Genomic DNA, 16398 nt, shown 5'->3' with positions numbered 1-16398 from the left:
AAATTGCAGGCACATTATTCCGTTGCCTTTATAGTAGTACTGCTCCTCTGATTTTGAAGAGTCGAAAAGTGGAATTCCTGTCTAACTGAAATGAGATTAACCAAAACTGACAAGAGTTCCCACACAGCCACCACAGTCCCTGGACTATAAAAGACAAAATCGGCAAGATTATAAAACTACAAAACGCTCATCATACGTTCATAAAGACCGATGATACATATGCATGCAGTATGATTTGCATACTGTACCACTTGACTTTCCGTATTTTAGCAGTTGTGAAACAGGTTGGATCTGCTTCCCCTCTTCAGGCCTGTGTATCACTGCTGTTTTCTATTTCGGGAGCAGTGCTGAGAGTGAGATATTTCAACGAGGCCCTTTTGACGGTGAAACGCTGTGGCACGGCGAGAAAAATGCTGGCAGATTTCAGAGCGATCCCGGATACCTCCGGAAGACCTACGGCGCCACTGTCCACCCATGAAAAGCGGCCGACAGATTCCCTGTGACAGTCCCGCACGCCGCGGGGGGCGCCTTGGTGGCCCCGCTCGAGCACATCTGCCACTAATCAGCACCCAACTTTGTCAGTGCCTCCACCAAGTTTGGCGATAGAGTCTTCTCTCGATTTTAGCCTGTCACTTAAGAAATTCCACTGACACACATATAGCCAGCCCCCCCCACTCACCCGCACCATCCCCAACCAGCGCTCCTCCCGATCAGACCTCTTCTTATAACGTGTGCTTGTCACAGACTTCAGCTACCGTTCAGATGCACGTAAACATCGATATTTCTGCACTTGCAATTTTACGGCTGTGACAGTGTACGATGTGAAACTAGCTTGCCATTTTCTCCATGCATATACCCCAGCTACAACTTTGGCTCATCAGTGTTGACTCTGCCATTAGTGATGCAGGAACGGAAGATTATCTTGCAGCCTGAGAGCAGCAGGTGTGGCCCGGCCTGGGGCTTGTCCCACATCCAGACAGAAAAATAAAAAAGGTCTTTTTTGTTTTTTTTAAAAAAAAGTTCATTTTCATTTGGGCTTCATTATTTTTTTCGATGTTCATAATCTGCACAACCACACTAATGGTGTTAAATATGCAATAAGATGTTATAAAACTTAATTTGACTCATCCTCTCATAAAGTATTTGCCAAAAGCTTTCCTGTTTCTTCCAGTGCGTTTGAGGTGAGACCTCAAGAGGGGACTTTTCTTGTTGGCCTGAATGCAGCCTATGAGACAAAGTCAGTGAAACAAAGCATTGTAAAGTAGAAGCTCTGGTTTTGGCATTGTCCACATGCACCTTGAAGAAATATTATGCCTATTTGAACTGCTGAAAGTTTCCATACATGCTGGGGTCTTCAACTGAATGCCTGCTTTCTGCTGGCAGAGGTACTCCTGCCATTATCCGGTGAGAGTTCGGCACATTCTCAATCCAGATAAGTCTTGTGCTGTTTTAAGAAGGGATACCTTTTTTGGTTAATATCCAGGCTCTCGCTCATCTTCTCCAAAGTTTACTTTTTCAAAATTATGGAATTATTAGCAATAAAGTACCTCTCTACTTCTGTGGCATTGCACAGAAATTGAATTGCGCCTCCTGCCCTTTATTAAAATCTCAGAACATTATGCTTCTGCATTACAGTTTGCCACGTGTTAATTTCAAGTTATGTTTAAGAACTCAGCACTCAATCTATACAATAAAAATAGAGCACTGAAAGATTATACATGCAGAATGTTATATGAATTGAACTACATAGTGTGGTTGAATGCTTATGAATGTGTTGAATAAACACAACTCTCTGTGTGCCATTTATGGGCAAAGTGGTTTTGACAGAAATGTAGTCTACTGAATATATGAAGGATATGAAGCAAGCAATCTTAACACTATTTAAGTAAAACCTTTGGGCTTGAGCAATGGTGCATTGCCTGTTTTATGGTATATATTTCTGAAAGTTAAGAGAAGGTGCATGATTTTGATTTCCTGTTAGTCAGTGTTAACACAGGTCTTCAGTCAACATTTGTGCTTGCACTAAAGTCAAAACATTTACGTTATTAAGATTGTGAAGAACAGAAATCACAAAATTAGCACGCTAATTTGTGTTTGTAAAGGGAAAAATACTTTTTTCCCTTCACATATTTTTTATATTGGTTATTTGTCATCTTTAAGACGTGTCTTCATCCAGCCTATATTTCTGGGTGTAAATGATGTCTTCATTATGTGGACCACGTCAAAAGAGAAAAACAGAAAAGGGGAAAAGGTACTTAAAGAGATTTAGCCTGACCTGAGGTCACAATCGCCAGAGAGGGCCAGGAGGTCATCTTGGTGTGTGGGAACCCTGTTGTGAAGCTAACTACTCCAGGCTCCAGGGATTACAGCTATAGGACCTGGCCCAGGGCCTCTGCTCACCCCCTTCACTTGGGGACAGGAGGTATGAGGAAATGGAAGTTTGTGGGGGGAAGGGTGCTCGTGTTTCTCAAATCCTAATTATCTGCCCCCCTGACCTCACCCATCATTTTCCCATAGTACCATTAGAACACAGTGATGTTTTCTGACAAAAAAATGCCACTCGGCCTATCTAAGCTTGTTATTTTGGTGTGTTCTACACTTTTTCTATCCTTAGACTTGAATATTTCAACCATCTCTGTTTCCACTATGACTCCTGTAAGCTATGCCAAACTCAATAGGTTAGTGACACAGTTGTGTAATGCCTGAGTGGGTGATGCTTCAGTTACTAGGCGACAGATATGTTGTGATGCCATATAAGCAATCCCTAGATTCTGTAGACAAAGGAATACAAGTTATCAACATAGAACTTTCGCACATTACAGACAATGTGCTTTTGATGGAAAATGTAGGTGGCAGTGATCGCAGACTGAAAATCTTGCGGCACACACAAGGTTTTCTCTTCATCTGAAGGGCTGTAATAATGAAAGGATGGCTGGCTAGCATTGTGACGTGTTATTCAAGACCTAATTTGCTTTAATGGCTCAAGAAAACATCAGTAGAGGTAAAACTCAGCTTTACATTCTTCACACCGTTTGCCCAGACAAGATAAGAAAACAGCAGGCGGACAGGGGAAATGGAGCTCTCTGCCTCTAAAGCTGCTGGAAAACGTCTCCGACACCAGGGGTTGCAAATGGCTGATGGGGATTGAGAGGAAGAGTGCGGGCTGGGAGGCCAACCTCCTTTCCAGTCCACCTCTTTTCAACGCCAACGGCGCCCCGGCTCCGCTCCACATGGGAGCGCCGTTTCTTTTCACCCCCCCTTTAAAAAAAAGAAAAAAATAACCAGAACACGACGTACCACCGGGAGATTCTTTTTTTAAGTTAACACACCATATAATTCCTCCACTCCTTTTTTCCTTGCCTGCGGGGAGAGGAAAATAAGCTTATTATCGAATTTTTGCTCTCAAACCGCGTAATTTCTTGGATGCATGAAATGGCTGTCTCTTCTGGAAGCGGGGGGGGGGGGGAACCGTAATGCAGAGTGGCAGCCGCTCCTAGCTCGGTGGCACAGGCCAAGACTGCGCCAAGAGCAACTCCGCCAGTCGCCGGCTGTGCGATCGCTAGGCCTCCCCCGCAGCTAACATTTCCACCGGTTAAGAGCAGGAGGGCTGCCGGGCCAAAGGGACAGGTTCAGGGCGCACGGGGCCTTCTCAGAAACACTTGTGGGATGGGCAGAGGCGTGAGCAGGGCAGTAAGGGGCAAAAAGGACGCTTGGCAACTGAGAAGGGTTTTGGTACAGGAACCACACCAGACCCCTGAGTGAAAAGTTCCAGTCTGTTCCTCTCCTGCACCATGATTAGGTAGTTTGTTCCGAAAACACAACATCGCTTAGCATGATGGAGTCAGTTTTTTGCCTCCTATTTCCTGTCCTTAAAAGTGAAACCCTACCCAGCTGCCTGTCTTCGATCTCCCTGTCCCTTGGTCTGTTTAAAACGGTTGTTTGTCATTTCCTCTCCGAATTCCGAGGATCTAAATTGAATTCCCGCAATGTCCTCAATTCCCAAGAGCATGAGAGAGGGAGGGAGGGAGGGAGGGTGTGAGGGAGGGGGGGAAAGATTGATGAGCGAGAGACGTCTTGTACCCTTTCTAGGCTGCAGGCCACACTCTCCCAGGCCACTAAGCTGAATATTTGGTCAGAGTTGCATAGAGATGAATGGAGGTAAGATTGAGATAATTATAATCAGATACATAACAGAGACTATGGATTTCAACTAAATTTAAAAATACGAAGATCAATGGGCAAAAAAACAAAAACCCATGCAATTCAACATAAAGAAACAATATTTTAAAAAGTATTCATGAATAAGAAATTATACTGATAAATTTATTTGACTCCACAACTTTAAATAACTATAGATGAACTATATAAATCTGACATGTTCATGTAATGTTATTAAATTATAACCAGTATTGTGAAAACTGCTAGGGCCTTCATCCATTCCAAAGTCATTGCTTATACAAATCTGTTCCTTTAGCATTTAGAATTGGTATTATATATTTTGTGAATTGTTTTAAAACTAGATTTCTTCCTGCGGTACCATTTGTACTATTTGCCGTAGAAAGTTCCTTTGCCCGTACGTGTACATTATTATTAGTTTAAAATAAAAGAAAATCAGTTTAAAGTACAATATCAAGAAACACTTGCTCAGATTAATATTTCAGCATTAGTCACATTGTGGCACAGTCAAATCCAGTCATTTTCCTTTGATGGGAAACCTAAATCAAAGAAAATCAAAGGAAAAAGTGAAATTGATTTGGCATTTTGTCCTTAGTGGCACATTAAACTGCAGTTGGAGCTTGCTGTTATACAGTGGGTCCTCAATAAATGCACGGTCATTAGCAATGTAACGATGCTGTGTAAAAGGACACCATATTGTTTGTAAATTAAGTGCTGTATAAAGGTCTGTAATTACATGTTACAATAACTGGTTTCTAAGGTGCTAAAAATAGCTTGTGGGGTTCCAGTCTGTGTTGATGTCTACAAACACAGGAATTTGCTGACTGGATTTAAAATGCCGGAAGAACTTAATTTAGAACAAAATCGTTTTTTGCATATATGTGAGTGGGAAGTTCCTGTTCCATAAAAGACTCTGTTCTAAATTGAGAGTAACCGATAAACCCACAATGTAACGGAGGGTGTGAGAATCCAGTAAGAATGTCTTAATGTGATCAATTCCGGGCCATAAAAGCTGAATAATTTCACAACCATATAGTAACGGCAATCATATTGGGACGGAGTGTAGCACAGTGGGTAAGGAACTGGGCTTGTAACCGAAAGGTCGCAGGTTCGATTCCCGGGTAAGGACACTGCCGTTGTACCCTTGAGCAAGGTACTTAACCGAAATTGCTTCAGTATATATCCAGCTGTATAAATGGATACAATGTAACATGCTATGTAAAAGTTGTGTAAGTCGCTCTGGATAAGAGCGTCTGCTAAATGCCTGTAATGTAATGTAATATTGTTAAGTCATGTATGTATTTCTTGACTTCAAAATATAAAAAAGTCTCTCCAAGCATTTCCAGAATACATATGGCTTTCAGCAATATTTCCTCTTTAATATACATGGAAGAAAAAAACAACTAAAGGCTTTGAGGTAAAATAAAAAATAATCCCATGTGTGTTGTATACTAACTTTGAGTTTATAAGGGGGTCCCCAGCCAATGCTACATGGACCAGAATCCCTGAGTAGGGCCCTCCTCCTCTACCTCTCCCTATGCTGGGGTTGTGAGGGTGGGGGCTGGGGACTGGGGGCTGGTCTAAACAGCATGGGCCCTCGTGTCGCACTCTGGAAGTCTGGTAGACTGGTTGTCCTTCCCTTTATTAATTATGTATCATTCATACCCGCCATGATGGAAGCACGGCCAATAGGGACGCTGGAGAGTAATTGAGCTGTCACTCAGTGACTCTTCCCCACTAGCGCTGTCACTGTACCAGAGGGGGGGGGGCTCTGATTCATTCCTCTGTCCAAAACCTGCTAAGCTTCATCCCTTGGTGTAGTGCCACACAGATATTATTCATGACAAGGATATGAAGTCCATTTTTTAATGAGCAATGCTGTTTCTTATTGTTTCATTCACTACAATCAATCTTGAAATATAACATTAGAATGCTGCAGCCTCTCATTAGCCATGGGCTGACTCCAGAAAGCACTCATTCAATTTGAATATATTTAAATGACATATCTCAGCCAAAAAAACAGTATAATAACAGTCATAAAATATACTTATCTAAGCGAGCTAGCCAGAGTTGTTGCAAAGGGACCATATTTAAACCCATAAAAACAAGCAGCAAAATAAAAAATGTATCAGGAAATTTGCATTCATTTCTTGCTCAACATTAAGTCACTTTTCAAAGTTCATTTTATAGCTTGTGTTTTGCAATGAACCAACAAAACTACACCACAGTATGGAGAAATTAATATATTTTTATTACTCCTTGAGACATCTGAATATGTAACTTTACTGGGAAGTTATGGCATATGGACCATTATCCTATGCTGCTCTGAATATACAGTCACACAGTTCAAGTTGGGTTCATTTGAAACCGCTTGACAATCTGTTTGTTTCGAGTAAACTCATAACCTCCACCTTGAGAATCACTTTAAGCAAAAAAGCAAACTTTAAAAAAAGAAAAAAATCTGGTTGCCCTGACGACCAGACAGCAAAAACAAAAGCGGGAGAATGGCATGGAACCAAGAAAGGTCTCATGGTCCGCTTTACTGGCGGTCCAGAAACCCGCCGTCGAAGCAGCAGGAGAGGGAGGAGGCGGAGGCTTCTCAGACCGGCATCCTCCCATCATGCCCGGTCCATCCCCAGCCATCACGACTCTTCACGGGTTATTGGATGCTACCTGTGAGACAGGAAGACCACCTGCAGGACATCACAGCCTGACCTTTAAGGGAATAATGACAGTTACATCATTCTCAGCATGTGCATATGCGTATCAAGCCTGCGCCACTTGATATGTCGTATCGCCCTGTGTTCATTGAGGACAGATAACGAATGGTGGAAGTTGAAATGTAAACAGGATGTCAATGCAAATGTGAGAGCACTCTAAGTGATACATGCTATGCAGTCATGATCAAAATGTCACAGTATACTGTATTATGAGTTTTGCAATATATCAATGAGTGTAGACTCATGCTTACATTTTTATCCAAGAACCAAGATATGTCAGTCTTTTTTAACTGGTACTGATGGATGGACGGCCATGGATTTTGACAGATCATAAATGCAAAGTTTCTGACATGATGTAAAAAGCTTCAGTTCTTTTTTCATAATTGAGGGTGGGAGAATGCGTTGGAAGTTGATCAGCAAAGTTTTGTCATGAAAACAAAAATCCCCTTATTTTACTTGAGTAGCTTCTCTTTTCCAGATCAAAATAATGAGCTCATGTTTTCACTTCTGCTAATTCAAAATACACTGCTGCAGTTGGCTTTATTCCTTTGTAGGGTAATCGGATGATTGCAGGTTTATATGTCTAGTGGGGCACAGCTGTCTTAAGCTTGAGCAAGGTATTTGAGTAATTTCAACATACAGTACGGTGATTGTCATAAATACTATTTTAAAATGTAACATAACTATTATTACAAATAATATTATTCATTATGTTTTATGGGATCAATGCAACAGACAAATATGTAATCAAGGTACAATGATTAGATTCTTTTTATTGAGCTTTATTTTATTGACCATGAAAGTATTTAGGCCAGCTAGCAGACATGCTCCCACCTACTGTATGCAAGACAGCTGTCAGGTGCTGTGGACCTGAGTTTAAATGGCGTCATGTTTTCCCATCTGATCACTCAGGCATGACTGTTAGACTGCTATCCCCTTGTGCATCATTGTAATTAAAATATCTCTGACTGGTGAAGACAAGAGAATTGATATTTATACCAGGAACTAGATCGGTTCACACTATTTTGGAAGAATAGCCAAATGAACATGTTGTGGCCCATGTGGCTAATATACTGCATGTTAATATGTTTGATAGTTAGACAGCAGGGCATTCATCAGTGGGAAGTAGCAGGGAAAGGATGGTAGTTTCCCATCCAACAGTGGAAAGGGGTGAGATGTTGAGGTCATCCTGTGTAAACATAGTCTGGGAATCCTTTTCTGCTGTTACACTCTTCCATCAATGCCAGCTGATACATAAATACCATCATATCAGCCTCATTAAGATGAATATTTGTGATGTCATTCCCTTACTCTGCCATCTTCTGGTCGCTCTCTTACTACGCTCTTATAAAATAGCAATCTAACATTTGGACCCCTCCATGACCCAGATCTACACAGTGGGGCAATACAGACACTTCCCACAGTGGAGTAAACTAAATCAGGCAAACTGAGTCCCAGGTCAGCCTGTGCCACTCAAATGTAATGAAAATGATTTTGTAACAGAAATCTAAACTGATCCAAGAACACTTATTGAGGCCATTTCCTGAGGTGTCTATCTTCACAATCATGTAGACTTCTGAACCTGTTAAAACAAACTTTTGTTTAAACCCAGCCAACTGCCTCCGTTCAACCCAATGGTTTTGCGTGCACAGTAGTGGGGTAAAACAACGCTGTGTCCAGTGATGTCAAAATGTCTTGTTTTGCAAAGTGCAGACAATGATTTCCATCCTAATGGGTTTTAATTAACACCGTTATCCACGCATCTGGCAGGGGAAAAAACAAACGGGGTGTAAAACAACCGCTGTGTTTGATTTTGTGAAATGTATTTAGAGCACCAGTTTTGGCACTGACATTACTCATGCTCTTCAAAACAGAGCGTGCTCGAGATGGAAAATTGATTAGCTAAACAACCGTGGAACTGGAATTCCCACTGTACAAGCCAATGAAAGCAGATTCAATCCCTCCCAGAGTAAAATCCAAAAAAAGTCCACCCACTAATCACCAATTACAAATCTGGTTCTCTAAGCAGCTTTACAGCGAACATAAAAAGGGATTTCCATCCGATTTGTACTTTAACGGGTTGTTTTAATATAATTTGCCCCCAAGACAGATGCATCAAACTAGGCTCTGACCATCTTCCTGCTGTCAACCAATCAGAAATACTGACACTAAAATGTCCTGAGGGTTTTTTTTTCCCAAAGGCATTGACTTTGTTTTGCTTTAAAATATTTAGCTTTAATGTCAACCATTGCTTAATGTTTAATTTTAATTTAATATTCAGTTAGATTTGTTAGACGTGTTGTGATACAGTACATGCACTTTCCCTGAGAATCTAAAAAACAGCAATATTCATAAATTTGTGTTACATATTAAGCTTTGATAACCTTCAGAGAGAACTGAAAGTTATTTAAAACAAAAGGAAGCCCTCTATTCAATCTGAATGAAATGCATTTTCAAATCAAATTTAGATTGTGAATTTAAATGCTGCAGCATGTTTTCATTGATTTGTACAATGTTGTCTGTTCATTTGTAGGGCTGTTTTGTCTTGGTCTGAAATAATAAAAATAACTAGACAATTCCTGCAGAAATTGTGAAGTGTGGTTGCCGCCAATGCAAAGTCGACGTTGTGCTGAACAAAGTGAACAGTGTCTGTAGTATGAGCAGAAACAAAGTATTGTGTATGTGCTATAACATCGTGGCAACGAGTTGATTTGCAACACATATATATGGAGCTAAATTAACTCTTCATCAAAACTTGATGTGTGCTATGGTGTTCAATATGGTTGCTATGGTGTTGCTAGGTGGTTGCTGTGTTGTTGTATGTGGGTGCTAGGGTGTTCTAGGATGTTGCTAGGGTGTTGCTAGGTAGTTGTGATGGTGCTTTACGCGGTTGTTAGGGTATTGCTAGGTAGTTATAATGCTAGGCATTATTATTAATAATAATAATAATAATAATAATAATAATAATAATAATAATAATAATCTGTTTTACTCAAAGTTAATGTACATTTGGTTGTGTGCAGGCCTAAGCCATTAAATACCAAAAGGGTGGAAACAGCATATATCCCAGCTCCACTCAGACTGTCAGCATATAGTAGTCATCTCCTATGTGGTGAGCGCACTGGGTGTCGTTACCAGGGAGCCTATCAACTTGGGCTGGGGGGAGGGGGGGGGGGGGGTTCTCTGGAGTGGCAGGATGGAGCTGACACTCAGCTGTTGTGGATGGTTCCAGGGGGGAAGTTGTGATGCGGATCGGTCTTTGGGCTGGTCCTGAAGCCGCAAAGCCAGAAGCCCTGACAAACTCCCTGTCCTACCCCTGGAGATAGTGTTACTGGAAAAGCCATGATCCGGCGTAAAGTAATCCCCCGGCTGTGAAACCTCCTCCCTTGATTCTCCCAGCCTTCACTTCACTAGGGAAGCTGGTAAATATGCTCACCCGGTCCCAACAGGTGCTGGGGCGGGCGGGTGCCTCCTGTGGCCCCCGACTGACTGCTGGGCGGGCGTGGAAACCGACAGTACGGTTGATCTGCTCTGTCTCCCTTTCCCCCGCTCCTTCCATGGAAGCCCTGCTACAGGGTTTATTTTAAGATTCTTTAATAACGGCATGCCAGAGGTTGTGGGAGGGCGGTATTTACATACCCTTCAAATGAAAGTAATGGAATAATGCCAACCCGCTTTCTTTTTTGCTGAGTGAAACAAAAGAAGTCAGAAACTAAACTTTGGCTTGTTTGTGTAATCCTGGAAAAGGGATTTTTCTCTGAAACTGCTCTAAATAAGTTTTGTATTTACCGAACCGACGCAGAAATTCCATATCAGCTACTTCCCCCACCCCCCTGAAAACAATTCAACTCAAACTGTTCATATGCCTGCAGCTATATGTTTTCCTGTGAGGTCATGCTGTGAACTGAGCTAGCACTGTGTAGGCTTGGTTTATGTTTCTAAGAAGACAGTTTAGGTTCCAAAAGACAAATTGAGGATGTCAGAGCATCTACATCCTCTCGCACAAATGAGCAAAATTGGGCCCATTGACCACGGTGTGGTTTGCTCTCCCAGTTCCTTGGCACTAGGGGTCTAATGGCAGTGAGAATAGTGGGATGGCTTCTGTGGATGTTCACGAAGGCTGTTCCTTTGCTACCACAGCCAACTCTGCGGGCAGGACAACATGCTCTTTACAGGAAGGGAGGGGATGGTTTGGCAGGCCTAGCAACACCACAGCTTTGTTTGTTGTTGCTCCTGGAGGTACAAACAGACAACCTTTATAATTACACGGGCATTTACCCTAGTTGTTCTTGAACTGCTTTCATCCTTGTTGAAGCATTTTTTTTTTCTTTTGCTGTGAAGCCTCTCTCTTCCATGGAAAATCTCCTCGGGGAAGTCTAAATAATGTCTGCACTTCCATCACAAAGGCTGACCAGTTCCTCGTTCTTCTCCAGTGCATACAAATTATAGTCAATAAAGCATCCAAAATCACAGATGGGTAAAATTTCGATTTCATTTAGTGGCAATATTATGAATGTAAAATTGTGCTTTCAGGAAGCACCCTGACAATAAAACAGATCAACAGTGACAGAGTAAATAAAACTGCTTTACAATTATTGTAATCAAGGGCTTGGATTCAATCAAAATTTGTCCTTAAATTGTAGTGTTTGTCTGTTTTTTTTTTCACAACAGCATTTTTACAAATGCTGGTGATTGCTGTACTCAAGTCAAAGTTAAGGACAAATGTTGATTAAATCTAGGCCAAGGTTGGGAAGCTTTATACTACTCTGTGACCTTGTTTTTCTTTGTTCATCCATACATGTAATTAATGCTTTTGTAACCTTACACAAATTGTCAAATATTTCTTCACACAATGGTTAAATCTGTTCGCAATAGTCAAATATTGTTGAATGTGACTCAGTGGAATCGTGCTTCTGTACTCATTCGCATATATAACCATATACAATATTCAAATTTACATATTCCTCAGACCTGTTGTTCCTGCTTAGACACAACTGAGTGGCACAACTGAGCTCACAATCAAGATTGAACATCCAAAATTTGCCTCACTTTCACGTTTCTCCTTTTCTGAGTTTGACAGTGAAAAAAGCTGTGTGTATATACACAGTAAATGGATCTTTTCCCAGAGGACAGTAAAGCAAGCAGTAGCAGCACCCTCTGTTAGCAATGGCCTGTCTGGTCTACCAGTTTCCCTTTTGATGCCAGGAGTAGGCCACCGGGAACCGTAGGGATTTTCAGATGGGTGGTCTGAGTCAGGCGCCATGCACACACGGGTTTGGTGTCTCCGGTAACGCTCTCCCCTGATCGTGAATGAAAGGAGTTTCTTCCTCCGTCGCCCCATGACTCAGACGGTTTGGGTTTGAATGGCGTGGAGGAGCCATTGCTTTGAGCTCTTGATTTGTTTGTTTGGAAAGTTGTGGGCGATGGGGCAGAGATATGTATTTTTTCATTCTGTATGTGTTGTTTTAGTATTTAGAAGATTTTGTCTATTCAATTATTGTCCTGTGGGCTGAGAGGATTCGGTAGGAACAAGTGTCTTCTCACAGTAAGACCACTGTCACTCTGTCAGACCAAGTTTTTTTCCATGTTTATGTCTGTTTAACTGTCTGTTGGACTTTCCAACTCAGCCAAAATCTCATTGTTTTTATAATGTAATGAATATATACAATACAGAATAAAATATTTCCAAGGACAACAGAATTAGCTATACTGTAGGTATTTCCTAATACATTGGAAACTTTTAATATAACCGCTGTCATTTTGAATGTTTTCTGTGAGTATTTTGTTCTTGAGTGACTAGTATTTATTTAAAATAGGTTTTTGGTGCAATTTTTTTAACAGACAGGTGCTACAAATTTAATGTAAGGTGACCCATCGCATGTTATATTTTTTATATTATAAGGTCACCTTGGTCCTCTAAAAATATAACCACTTCTCCTTACTGCATTTATTCAAATCCAACAATGAAAATTTTTCAAAAAATAAATGAATGAAAAATTAATAGGTAATGGAGTAATGTTTGATAACATGTACTAAGGCCATTGAAGAGCACTAAGTTATAACACTTGTAGTGCTTACTGCACAAACCCTTGTTTAGAGTGCTTACTATGCAGGATCATACTTTCGTAAAATATATTTTAAAAGTAAATAGAAGTAATTAATACAATTCATAAATGTGGTGGAGTTAACCTGGAGTTTCAAAGTATCGATTTGCCCCAATTTGCATTCATACATAATTGCTCACATTTCTCCATTATCTCACAATGACACCTATAAATGTGCCTTGTTCTAGCAGGAAACTTGCATGCAACTGTGTAAAACACTTTCTCTGAAAGGCCTTTGGGATCATTAAAGATTTTGTAAAATATTCTAGCTGGGGTGATTTATTTTTACACACTGCAGTCTCCAGCTCTGCATATGTTGGGAGCTGTCCAAGGCATAAACTGACTTCTATTTAGCTTCAGAAATGGTTACTAGGGACATAATGTATTGACTAAACATCCTATTCACAGCCGTTTTGAATTTTGGACTTAAATTTTCAAAACCAGACAACTCTGACAGAATAAGTACAGTATTGGGAATAGGATCTCTTTGCATCCCCAAGAGGTACAACAGTCACTTTTAAAGTGGAGTAACCCTTCATTTGAATAATTTCAAATCAGTTGCACTAGCAGTTTTCTTGCTAGCTATTGAATGATACCCTATAGTGTGGGTATTATTCCATAGCTGGCAACAAATAATACCCAATATTATGTCTCACTGTGAACATTCAGTTTTTTCTTTGGATCATAAAGCATAAATCTGATCTCAGTCTCACTTTTCCAGAGTAATTAATAACATGAAGCAATTACCTGCCTTCTGTCACATGTGTAAATGATGAAATCTTGGCCTGTGGGAAACCTGATTATCTGAGAATAATCAAGTATGCACACATACTTGAGGTACTTTGTTCTGGAAATGTTGAGATAAAGCATATATGCGGTTGACCGTGTCAATATAGTAATTCAAGGAATAAAGAAATGCTAAATTAGCATTTCACCCAGCGAATCTGATTATTGCTTCGATTTGCTGCACTACTTCAATGATTCTCTGAGTTGTGTGAGATGACGAAATTGGAATGTTCTGTTAACAGTGTGTGAGAATATTGTGTGCATGTGCTGCACACCAGATGACATTAGAGAATATTATTATGATCATTACTTTTTCGTGTTTGTATTCCCTGTCCCCCAGGCAGAAATAAAGGAAACCCCTGTAGGATGAACAAATCAAATTGTTTTGTAATGTGTAATGAATGGGTATATGCTGGTATACCTGTCACTATGATATGATGGTTAGGCAGGCATTAGTTACCATATAGTTGTGTGTACACTTGATTCAGTAAAGTTTGTCAGCTATACAGTATAATTCAATACATTCTGTGTAGTATACAAATAATCATACAATTGGCCTCATCCAAGCACATTAATAGATGATGTCAAGCCTCAATAATAAGAAACATATGTTCAAGCACTTGTCCTATTTTGAGTCCTTTAGCACTCAAGTACTCCTGTCCAGCCCAAGACAGAATATGACGGACCACATTCTGCAAACTGGAATTCACAGACTGCTATGTTATTAATACTTTTATAAATACGCCTAATTCATAAACCCCAGCACTAAAGGTGGTAGATCTGGTGCAATGTGAGTTCCAGCACTGGGTTTTCTGCATGGCTAATATGGGAATGCTCAGCTTGATAAAAAAAAATGAACATGCATCGATATGCTTTTCTCGGAAAGCTCGTGGAGATTCTGCTGCTGACACCCATCTTAAAAGACGGTGAAGGCATCAATCATGCAAGCAGGTAGACAGCTCCTGCCATTTGGTTTCAACAGTGAGGAGGCCCGGCTGGCGTACAGCACTCGCTGTCCGCATCAGGGGGAGGAAGCTGGATTTCCCCCCTCCAACCCGCGCAAGCGGGAAGCACACAGTCGCTGGCGGGGGCGGCCCGGGGTGGAAAACCATCGCGCCCGAAAGCGTGGAGCTCCAAATCGCGCGGGCTGCCAAAGAAAACTGCGGTCGGAAGAGTCTGCTAATAGAGCATGATGCATGTCACCTGAAACTAGAATCATCTGGAACTGAGAAACCACAGCGGCAGACGTCTCTCTGAACATATCGGAGAACCCGCCAGTGGCCTCCGTCCAGAGCGTTTCCATCAGGGTCTTCCCGAGGCTGGCTCGTGTCCGTCGCGTGCCTGGATGTCCACATTAAACCGTGAATCGACTGCAGTATTAGAAGTGTCAGGCTGAATGTTTTTCCGCCTGTGTTCACTTAGCTGTGGTTCAGTCAGGAGAAGAAAAAAAAAAACTTTCAAATGTAAAACAAAGACTAGTTTTAGACGTTGAATATGAGGAGTGACCCATGCCAAATTGGTATTTGGGTGACCCTCTCTAGGACCTACTTTGCAATGGCAGCTTTTATTCCTGCACTTTGGAGACTGTCCTCATTTTCTAAATATCCATGTGAAAGTGTGCTGCAGTGATGTACACAGCATGCTGTTGAGCCTAATTCATGTCAGCACTGATTTGAAAATTCTTGTTCACCCCGATGTGTAATATGAATTAGCTCAACCCACACAATGCACTCTGCTTGCCAGACTTACTGTCCCTTTGACTCAGGTTCCAGTTTATCCCCTGCGGCCCATGTGTTTCCTCTAATGAAACTGCACTTAAGTTCTATATTACGCTTTAAAAAGAATTTCTAACTATACTATATGTGCTGGAGCCTTTTCACTGTGTACAAAACAGCACTTTTCCACCTGGTTACGTAAAGGCAACCAGCAGCAGTTGGAAAATCATATTTAACAAGATACAACCTAAATTCTGCAGCACACCAAAACTGCCCTGCTGAAGTGAGGAGTCATGCAGGAGTGCAGGGTGAACCTCCTCGGCCATTTCAAGAGCCTGCTGTTAGCGTTCCTAATTTATTTTCTTTCTTTCTGAAAAAAAAATGTGGCTCCAGACTGCTGCTTGCCAGGGCTAGCACATTCTTGACAGGCAGTGGGTGAGGAGGAAGATAAATAGTGTCAATAAAAGCCATTAAAAGGACCACACAGTCTTCAGTCGTTGACTTGGAGCGACGGATGATTATCTTGAGGCGTGACAGGTGGCTTGACAGAGGTCTCTCTCCCTCGCTGGGCTCAGTGGCACAGTAGCATTGTCGTATTGACACTTCCCAGATAGCACCACACAGCTAATGAGTATCCACCTTCTCTCCTGTCTGCTATTTGTCTCCTCGCTGTCCAATCTCTCTGTCACAGCATGGAGACTACCTATCTTCCCACCAGAGCCATTAAGATGGCTGAACTGCCACATTTGGGAAGCAGTGGGAGTCACGAGAGAAGGGCTTTCTATCTGCATTAGTAAAGACTGATATTTAAAAAAAAACAGTCAAGGAAACACTGGAGAGCCCATTTACACAGCTTCTGGATGCTTGACTCTCATTGATCTGCTGTTTATGACCATG

The sequence above is a fragment of the Anguilla rostrata genome, chromosome 14 (genome assembly GCF_018555375.3).
Source record: "Anguilla rostrata isolate EN2019 chromosome 14, ASM1855537v3, whole genome shotgun sequence".
Lineage (NCBI taxonomy): Eukaryota > Metazoa > Chordata > Actinopteri > Anguilliformes > Anguillidae > Anguilla > Anguilla rostrata.
The sequence above is the reverse complement of the archived record's forward strand: the minus strand, read 5'-3'. Positions refer to the sequence as shown.